Genomic DNA, 11,361 nt, shown 5'->3' on the forward strand with positions numbered 1-11,361 from the left:
CTAAGCTATAAATATGTAGCTCATTACCTTTTTTAAGGACTTTTGCCCATTTGATGAATGAACTTTGCTCAAAGAGTGAGTTTTCTCCTCTCTAAATTGTACGAGTTTCAATTTGACTTATCTAGCGTGCCAGTGGTGTCAACCGTTCTCTTTTTGAACTTATCACCATATTTTGGTGTGGCGTTCAACTCTTCTACAATCCCGCAAACCCACCTTAAACCGAATAGAAACCGGGGTGACACTCCTTAGTGTTGAATCGTTTCTGGTGTTTAAGCCCACTTATCCATCCCTACCGAATATCCTATATTTTATCTATCTTTATTATCTTCTACGAAGTCGAGCCAAACAATTATCCATTTTCCTCAATCTTCTCTTAGTCGAACCTACATTATTAGCCTTCTATCTCATTTCCATTACTACCGCCCTCCTTTCCTAACTTGAAAAAATTTAAAATAAGAAAATCCCTTAAATACTTAACCAAAACTCTCCTACTTCTCGAAGATTCCACTAGTCCTCATCGACGATCGGGCAACTACATGAAACGACTTGATTAACCCGGGTCGGTTCGCATTATTTGGTATCAGAGCTAGAAAATGAGGAGCGCCGACGTTCGTGAAGTGCCAGAGTAAGATTGTGAAAAAAATTTAAAAAAAATCGAAAAAATTCGTGAAATCAAGTGTTCCATTTGTATTTAGCATTTTGTAATTAAAAAAAGAAGAGAATATTTGGAAAAAGTGAAGTTTAGAAAGTTCTTCCAGTTCTTGATTATTTTTCATTATCTTCTACTAATCCCAATCACCGAGATCATTCTACCTTTTCTTCTACCCCAAAACGCCACACTTAAACCAATTTAATTTTTTATTTCAGCCTACCATATACACCCTAACGCTATCCTTTGTACCCATTTGAAGTCGACCCTCTAAGCTCCAATAAGTCTACTAGAAACAAAATACGAATTTATGAGAGTGAGACGCATGGAAAAAGGCACAAGTGGTGAGTGCATTAGAGCGAGCAAAAGCCTAAAAGAGAGTTTAAAAACGAGAGTGAGTGGATTCTTCTTTGTGAGCGTTCTTGTGAGTTTTGTAGTGAGGTTTCAAACTTGACATATCCCGTAGTCCCGAAAGGAATATGGCAGAAAGGCAACCTATTCAGAATGTACCGAATTTAAATCTATAACCTCTGCTATGAGAAGTCGAGCGACTATTAGACCGACGATTAGAACCAATGCAAGAACAACTTGATCATGTGAAAGGACAAGCCCAACGAAGAAGAACTCCCCTAAGCCCTCCAAAAAACTGAGGACGGCAACCCAATAAAGATGATGAATCTTCCGAGCCAAGTGATCACGAAAGTAATCAAAGGTCAAATGCGAGTGTCCGAAGGAGAGACCCATGCAACCGAGGCCAACGAGACCGAGGGAGGTTCGATGATGACTTGAAAAGCATTAAGTTGTCAATTCTTCCGTTCCAAGGTTGAACGGATCCCGAGGCTTATCTTGAGTGGGAGAAAAAGATAAAACTTGTGGTCCCAAAACCACTATTCTGATTAGGGTCAAAATCGGGCTATTACACAACCGGTTGAATTCTGAATGAAAGGTTCGCAGAATAAGGAACTCGAGTTTGGACCGAACCAGATAGTGTCGAGAAAAGGTGAAAATTAAGGAAAGTGATACAACCACGCCCTGAGCACGTCCCTGCCCCAATACCCTACACGTTGCTTGCAATCCCTTGCGAGTTGAACTAATTCGCTTCCAGCTTGTTGAGCTCAATTGAGCTCATTTCCAGCTCAATGAGCTCGTTTCCATCTTTTTATTTTATGCGTTTTTAAGTTGCTGGAATTAAAATAAATTATTTAATTTAGTTAGTTCAGCTCAAATAATTAAGTTGTGATTTTTAATATGTCAAAAATCTGGACATTTTAATTAAATTTAATGTGTCTTAGTTTATTACCTATTAAATACATGTTTAATAGTTAATTAAGTGTGTCTAAACTTAAGACAAATTTAATTCATGTTTTCAATTAATTTTCCAGCCGAGTTTAATTTGTCTTAACTTGACTAATTGGCTGAATTTAATTACTGTAGGTTCAATGCATCGATAGAACTCTTAAGTCAGCAGATTATTCGGCTAATTCCAGCAGCCTTTTCGTGGACATCAAGGGCCAAAGGAGCTACGGATTTACTTCCCCAAGCTGACCATTTAAGTCTCCAAGACAGCCTTAAAAGTTTTCACATTGCTGCACATTCCATTCACACTTCAAGGCTGTTCGATTTTGCTTGTTCACACACAAATAACTTTTCAATCTTGTTGGTTCCAACTTCATGGCTGTTGAGGTATCCTAAGCTACTCATTAAATCCCAAGCCCATTCAGCTAAACAAAGTAGCTCAATTAAAGACATACAAGCACCAGGCCGAACCTACTTGAGTCAATTCAGCTCCCAAATGCTTTAATTAATTTTCCAGTTGAATTAAGGCATCTAGAACTACCCATTGACGTCCTCCATGCATAGGGAAGTTGCTTGGAAGTTTCTTGGAATTTATTTAAACTATTTTGGAAATTTCACCTTATTAAAATTTGTCCATTTAGCTACCATTTGTCTATTCAGCTAGCTTAGTTCCTAAGCTATAAATATGTAGCTCATTACCTTTTGTCAGGACTTTTTCCCATTTGATGAATGAACTTTGGTCAAAGAGTGAGTTTTCTCCTCTCTAAATTCGTACGAGTTTCAATTTGACTTATCTAGCGTGCTAGTGGTGTCAATCATTCTCTTTTTAAACTTATCACCTTATTTTGGTGTGGCGTTCAACTCTTCTACAATCTCTCAAACCCATCTTAAACTGAATAGAAACTGGGGTGACACTCCTTAGTGTTGAATCATTTATGGTGTTTAAGCCCACTTATCCATCGTTGCCGAATATCCAATGTTTTATCTATCTTTATTATCTTCTACGAGACCATGCCAAACAATTATCCATTTTCCTCATTCTTCTCTTAGTTGAACCTACATTATTGACCTTCTATCTCGTTTCCATTATTACCACCCTCCTTTCCTAACTTGAACGAATTTAAAACAAGAAAGTCCATTAAATACTTAACCAAAATTCTCCTACTTCCCGAAGACTCCACTACTACTCGTTGACGATCGGGTAACTACATGAAATGACTCGATTAACTCGGGTCGGTTCGCATCATTTGGTATCAAATCTAGAAAATGAGGAGCGCCGAAGTTCGTGAAGTGCCGGAGAAAGTTTGTGAAAAAAATTTTAAAAATTCAAAAAAAATTTGTGAAATCAAGTGTTCCATTTGTATTTAGCATTTTGTAATTAAAAAAAGAGAATATTTGAAAAAAAGTGAAGTTTAGAAAGTTTTTCGAGTTCTTGATTATTTTTCATTCTCTTCTACTAATCCCAATGACCGAGATCATTCTACCATTTCTTCTACCCCAAAATGCCACACTTTAACCAATTTAATTTTTTATTTCAGCCTACCCTATACACCCTAACATTATCCTTTGCACCCGTTTGAAGTCGACCCTCTAAGCTGCAATAAGTCCACTTGAAACAGAATACGAGTTTACGAGAGTTAGACGCGTGGAAAAAGGCACAAGTGGTGAGTGCATTAGAGCGAGCAAAAGCCTAAAAGAGAGTTCAAACACGAGAGTGAGTAAATTCTTCTTTGTGAGCGATCTTGTGAGTTTTGTAGTGAGGTTTCAAACTTGACATGTCCCGTAGTCCCGAAAGGAATATGACGGAGAGGCAACCTTTTCAAATGTACCGAATTTAAATCTACAACCTCTGCTACGAGAAGTCGAGCGACTGTTGGACCGACGATTAGAACCAATGCAAGAACAACTTGATCGTGTGGAAGGACGAGCCCAACGAAGAAGAACTCCCCTAAGCCCTCCAAAAAACTGAGGACGGTAACCCGATCAAGATGATGAATCTTTCGAGCCGAGTGATCACGAAAGTAATCAAAGGTCAAATGCGAGTGTCCGAAGGAGAGGCCCATGCAACCGAGGCCAACGAGACCGAGGGAGGTTCGATGATGACTTGAAAAGCATTAAGTTGTCAATTCTTCCGTTCTAAGGTCAAACGGATCTCGAGGCTTATATTGAGTGGGAGAAAAAGATAAAACTCGTGTTTGAATGCCATAACTATTCTGAGGCCAAGAAGGTCAAGTTAGCTGCTATCGAGTTTTTCGACTACGGATGGTTTTGTGGGACCAACTTACGACTAGCCGAAGATGAAATGGCGAGCGTCCTATCCAAACATAGGCCAAGATGAAGGCTATAATGCGACGATGATTCATCCCTTCGTACTACCATCGGGAGTTGTACCAAAAACTCTATAATCTTAGACAAGGGACGAGAAGTGTGGAGGACTAGTAAAAAGAAATGGAAGTGGCTATGATACGAGCGGATGTGCAAGAAGACCACGAGGCCACTATGGCGTAATTTTGGCGGGATTGAATCGAGAAATAGCCAATGTCGTCGAATTGAAACACTATGTGGAGATCGTCGATATGGTGCACATGGCAATCAAAGTCAAAAAGTAGCTCAAGAAGAAAGGAGCCGTACGTGGTAACTCCACTTTGAGCGCACCCAAATGGAACCAAGGCCCAAGTAAGAATGTTTCGACGAATCAGTCAAAAGAACCCGCGGTGCCCGTAAAATCCAACAAGTCTGTGGCCGAATCGAGTAAAGGTAATGCCCCTGGAAATGTTCAAACTCGCTCCCGAGACATCAAGTGTTTTAAGTGCCAAGGCCGAGGACATATAGCGAGCCAATGCCCGAATCGTAACACGATAATCGTACTTCCCAACAGTGAAATTGAATCGGAGGATGAAGTGGACAAAAACGAAGATGAAGTTGAACATCCATCTGAAAATGAAGAAGAAGTAGAGTTTGTTGTTGAGGGTGAGATGCTCCTTGTCAAACGAAGCCTCAATGCGTAAAACTCAGTAAGTGAGCCTCAACGAGAAAATCTATTTCATACTCGTTGTTATGTATTAGGAAAAGTTTGCAGTGTTGTAATTGATGGCTGGAGTTGCCCAAATGTCGCAAGCACACTTATGATCGAGAAGTTGTCTTTGCCAACTCTCAAGCACCCGAGCCCAAACACGACGGGTTCGCCAATCAATACTCTCTCAAGCATAAAAGCAAAAATATCATTTTGGCACCCTTATCTCCGCAACAACTGATGGAGGATCAGCAACGCTTAAAGCAATCCATGGAGAGTTTGAAAGAAAAGAATAACGATTCAAAAGAAAAAAAATTGAGAGAAAAGAACAAAAATTGTGAGAAAAACAAGAGTGGAGAAAAAGAAAAAGAGAGTGAAAGAAAAATGAATGAGAAAAAGAAAGATGTTTTAAGTAACTGATGTCACTATATTTCTTCATCTTTTCAGGTTAATTCCACCAAGGAGCCTCGATTGCAGTATAAGTCCAACGAGAGAAGGTTTATGATGACCGACAAAGGTAAAAATCATTCTTGCTTTCCTATCCCTCGAGGTAAACAAGGTATGACTTACGAGAACTTTAAAATCTCTTTGCCCTATTCGGTTGGTAATAAAGATTTTGTTGATGAATTGGTTTTTGCAAAGTATTTAAATCGTGATGTGTTTAACTGTTCAGCTTTATTTAAAAATGATTCATCTGTTTTGATTGATGCTGATGATGCGATTTTGGGAGAGTCAATCGTTCAATGTCCATTGCAAGGTTTTATTGTGTGAAATTTCCATTCATCTGTTTGTGATGAAAATTTGTGTTCAATCAGTTGTGGTGAGGAGTTTGTTTTCTTGGACAATGAACGGATTAAGTTAATTGTGTTTACATTTCTTTTGAAACTTTTTGGTAAGACTTCTCTTGATGATAAGTTTGTTGAACAGGTGAAAGATCATTGGCCACTATTAAGTTTAACTATGCAAGATCTGAGTCAATTAAGTGCTAAGATCTTAACTTGCAAAAAGCTCCTTTCAATTGATTGTGGGCATAAAATTTGGAAACTACCTTCTTGCATGGATCATGAAGTTCTACCTGAATGGTACCTGGCCCACATTACTCACTTAAATTAATTCACTCGTTTGATGAGACTTTGTATGGTGAAGGTGTAGGCAAAACAGTTTGGTTGTTTGACTTATGTGTGTTTGAATACATTTGATCGAGTGAGATGTGGAATATATGCTTATTTTAACGATTTTCTCACATCTTTCGAATTACCTCCCATGTCTAGATTATTGGTGAACTTGAAGAATCAAATTGAAAAGATGTACAAGTACCCATTCACCCCATTCGTACAAGTAAAGATGAGTAAGAAAGAATGTTATCCAATGAACAAACGACTCGACTTGAGGACAAGTCGCTTTGAAGAGGGAGGATGATATGGCCACACCCTGAGCACGCCCTGAGGGAGGATGTTATCCAATACCCTACGCGTTGCTTGCACTCTCTTGCGAGTTGAACTAATTCGCTTCTAGCTTGTTGAGCTCAATTGAGCTCATTTCCAGCTCAATGAGCTCGTTTCCATCTTTTTATTTTATGCATTTTTAAGTTGCTGGAATTAAAATAAATTATTTAATTTAGTTAGTTCAGCTCAAATAATTAAGTTGTGATTTTTAATATGTCAAAAATCTGGACATTTTAATTAAATTTAATGTGTCTTAGTTTATTACCTATTAAATACATGTTTAATAGTTAATTAAGTGTGCCTAAACTTAAGACAAATTTAATTCATGTTTTCAATTAATTTTCCAGCCGAGTTTAATTTGTCTTAACTTGATTAATTGGCTGAATTTAATTGTTGTAGGTTCAATGCAAGGACGGAACCCTTAAGTGAGCTGATTATTCAGCTAATTCCAGTAGCCTTTTCGTGGACATCAAGGGCCAAAAGATCTGCTGATTGACTTCCCCAAGCTGACCGTTTAAGTCTCCAAGACTGCCTTAAAAGTTTTCACATTGTTGCACATTCCATTCACACTTCAAGGCTGTTCGATTTTTCTTGTTCACACAAATAACTTTTCAATCTTGTTGGTTCACACTTCATGGCTATTGAGGTATCCTAAGCTACTCATTAAATCCCAAGCCCATTCAGCTGAACAAAGTAGCTCAATTAAAGACATACAAGCACCAGGCCGAACCTACTTGAGTCAATTCAGCTCCCAAATGCTTTAATTAATTTTCCATTTGAATTAAGGCATCTAGAACTGCCCATTGACGTCCTCCATGCATAGGGAAGTTGCTTGGAAGCTTCTTGGAATTTATATGAACTATTCTGGAAATTTCAGCTTATTAAAAACTGTACATTTAGCTACCATTTGTCAATTCAGCTAGCTTAGTTCCTAAGCTATAAATATGTAGCTCATTATGTTTTGTAAGGACTTTTGCCCATTTGATGAATGAACTTTGTTCAAAGAGTGAGTTTTCTCCTCTCTAAATTTGTATGAGTTTCAATTTGACTTATCTAGCGTGCTAGTGGTGTCAATCGTTTTCTTTTTGAACTTATCACCTTATTTTGGTGTGGCGTTCAACTCTTCTACAATCCCGCAAACCCACCTTAAACCGAATAGAAATCGGGGTGACACTTCTTAGTGTTGAATCATTTCTGGTGCTTAAGCCCACTTATCCATCCCTGCCAAATATCCTATATTTTATCTATCTTTATTATCTTCTACGAAACCGAGCCAAACAATTATCCATTTTCCTCATTCTTCTCTTAGCCAAACCTACATTATTAGACTTTTATCTCGTTTCCATTATTACCACCCCCCTTTCCTAACTTGAACAAATTTAAAACAAGAAAATCCCTTAAAATACTTAACCAAAATTCTCCTATTTCCCGAAGACTCCACTACTCCTCATCGACGATCGGGCAACTACGTGAAATGACTCGATTAACCTGGGCCGGTTCGCATCAGAAAGTGACATGCACATAGGTCAGGGGTTACTTACAAATGATTGACTTGTGAATGCAGGGTTCGTAGGACAAGGAATTTGAGTGAGGATCGAGCCATATCATGTTGAGAAAAGGATAAAATTAAGGAAAGTGACATGCACATAGGACAGGGGTCACTTCTAGGGACTTAGCCAATGGGGTGAATATATTATATTTACTTAGATTGCATAAAGTTCGAAGTTTGGGCCATAAAACTTTGTACTAAATTTAAACCTTGTAAGTTTTTATTATTAGATCATTAATATTGTATGGTTTAAACTTAGCGAAATTTTAGTATAAATGATACCCCGATCCAGTTGTGACTCCTGCACCCAGATTCAATGAATGAGTCGGGTGAGGGTGTTACATAGAAAAGCTATTATTCTCTAAGAATAAAATATATTTTTTGGAATAACAATTCTGATGGTTTCTATTGAGAAGAGATTTTTTGTTTTCATACTTAAAAGAAAACTATTTTTGGTTCTGTGTTTGATTCAAATCGTTCGAGCCACACTCGAAATAGTTCATGGTACGAGAATAACAGAAAAAGCCATTCTGTTGAAAGCCGGGAACGATAAGGATCCGTCTATTTGAAAACACAAGTGTGAATTCAGTTTAGGGTTTATTGCTATAAATATCTCAAACTGAGTCAATTTTTAAAATTTTTTTTCTGCTATGCAAGAAAACCGTTTTCAAACTGGATTTTTTCCAACATTCCATAAACAATTCATATCATACTCATTTCTATTATGCCCAGACCAATTCACAATCTCAACATTCAATACCATCACATTATTCAATTCAAGACAAGTAATAGTCTTACCTTAATAGTTAATATGTAACAAACATGTATTTGTATGTATATAAATAGAATTATCTCGAATCATAAAAGTACAAATCGAAGCTTTCGTCACTCGTCTACGACTCTCGTCTTTCCCTTTTCTTGTGATGGCCCAACGTCGTCTTTAGCAACATTCAATAATTCAATAATAGAAACAATATCAATTTATATCCAATTAACATTCAAATGCATATCTAAACATATTTTGAATTTTATTCAATTTAGTCCTTATACTCATGATACACATATTTTTAAATATCTAACATTGGATCAAAATCTAATTTCACATTCTTTCATTAGGGACCCTATACTTTTCATCTATAGCATAATCTTATGATAATTTTCAATTTCTTCAATTTAGTCCCAATGTTACAAAGTTATCTAACAAGATAAATTAGATTTTCAATTTTTCCCTATCATGATCTAAGCTTATTAACTATCAAATTCAAGTCTAGTTCATCAATTTCTCTATAATAGTAACTTGACAAATACTTACAAATTGAATAAATTGATTCTTTCGTTCTAATGGTGGGACGACATGAAATAGTGAGGAAGATGATGTTCTCTTTTTTTTTCCACTTGATTTCTTATATATATACATCATTAGTGATTTTTAATTAAGGTTTAATTATACATTTTAATTATCATATTAAAAGGGAAACCATCATCTTCCACTATCTCATGACAAACAATGGTTAATTAACCATTTTAGTCCTTTGGATAATTGCTTTCTAGGTCCTCAAGCATTTTTTTAAATTAAAATTTAATAGCGATTGGACTTTTACAATTTAGTCCCTGAGCTTTAATTAGCTATTTTCTTGGTTAAATTACTTAACCAAATTTCAATATATTTTCATAACAACTTCATTAATCTTTATATTTCATCCTTACAAACTCAGTTTACGAAAATGAGGTCTTGAAATTGCATTTTTCAACACCATTTAAAATTGGGTTGATACAATTTTATTCATTTCACTAATTTACTGCTATTACTTGTGGGCATTGGATTTGAAGTCTGCATCAATTACAACTTGAGCTTTAAGTAGGGATTTCTCACCAATTGATGAGCATTTCTCAATCTCTTATACTTCTCCTTTGATTTAATTGTATTGAATTGAATGGGAAAGTGTTAAGATGTTGTGGTTGATATGGATATGAACTAATTTGCTTGGTGATTGGTTAACTCAACTATTCTTGATGTGATTTTGTGCTTAATTTTATGTTAATGCATTGTTTTTTGCTTAATTTAATGTTGTTAGTAACTTAAAATTCACAACCTTAAGTGAAAATTCATAAAAGCTAGGTCGAGAGGACATTCGATCGTGTTTAAATCAACTTAGAAAGGTTTAGCGAGTGAGACTGAGAGGAGATTTCATTGGGCACTTCAATTAGTCATTTGAGACCAAGAGGAAAGAGTGGCTAGGCGAAGAATAGTGCATTGAATTGACTTATGTGTAGTTGCACCATTAGTAAACAAGGAAACCAATCACTATTGTGTTGACCATAAGTATTTAGTTTATTGACTTCCATTAGCTTAGAACTCTTAGCTTAGATATTACAACTCGACTTGTATAGTAGCAGCAATCGCTTTAATTGTTTAATATTTTGATTGTTGTTTTCTGGTGCACATAACGTGGCAGTTAGTGTACAATTGAATCAAAGTTTTGTGTATAATTATGAACCATAATTCAAGTTTCATGCGTATAATTACACTAAATCAAAATTTATGTAATAAATTATAATTTGGATCAAAGTTCATGCATAAATTTGATATTTATCCCAAAATAAATGTGTTTAACAATTTATTTTTTAATTAAGAATAAAATAGAAATTGATCAGTTTATCCGAAGTTGAATTTTTATTGTGATATGTTTTGGATTTTCGGGGGTGTCTATCAACCTTGAAAAAGGAAGAAACACGAGGATATGTCAATTTGGTAGCATGTGAATTGCTTACCGTACATTTTTCAGAATTTTGACTTTCTGGTACAATTTCTATCCTTTTTAATCTTGTTATTTAATTCATACAAATGTTATTTTGATCTAAAATGCGTAGGATTTGTTTTTAAAATAAATTGCTTTATAGACCCAACAAAACTCGTGTTAATGATTTTATTAAAATTTTGAGACATACAATTTTAGTAAATTTCAAAAAATAATAATTGAAATATTTAGTAAAATTTTCATATTATTTTCTTTAAAAATTAAAAACAACAATGTTTCCAAATGATAATTAATTATCGAGTCTCCATTAGGATATCCAAAGTCTCGATACTTATTGTTAAATAATATCTTTTTATGTATGTTTAAGAACATGTTTCCTGCTTTTAGAAAGCTCAAAGTACCGCCCAAAATTAACACTAGTAAAGTGTTAGCTGGACAATGCGTGATGTTAGGTTATATACTTAGTCATTTCAATCAATAAATGCATCGGATATTTCATTTCTAAAGTAAAGAATAACTTTATCTGAAAGAAAATGAAATTATTAATAAAATTTGCAAGGGGATTTTTTTTTGAGTGTAACAAACATCTATTTCATTTAAAATAAAATGATTTTTTTTAGGAAATTATTTCTTAAACATTAAAATTAAAC

Source organism: Gossypium hirsutum, chromosome D05 (assembly GCF_007990345.1).
Source record: "Gossypium hirsutum isolate 1008001.06 chromosome D05, Gossypium_hirsutum_v2.1, whole genome shotgun sequence".
NCBI lineage: Eukaryota > Viridiplantae > Streptophyta > Magnoliopsida > Malvales > Malvaceae > Gossypium > Gossypium hirsutum.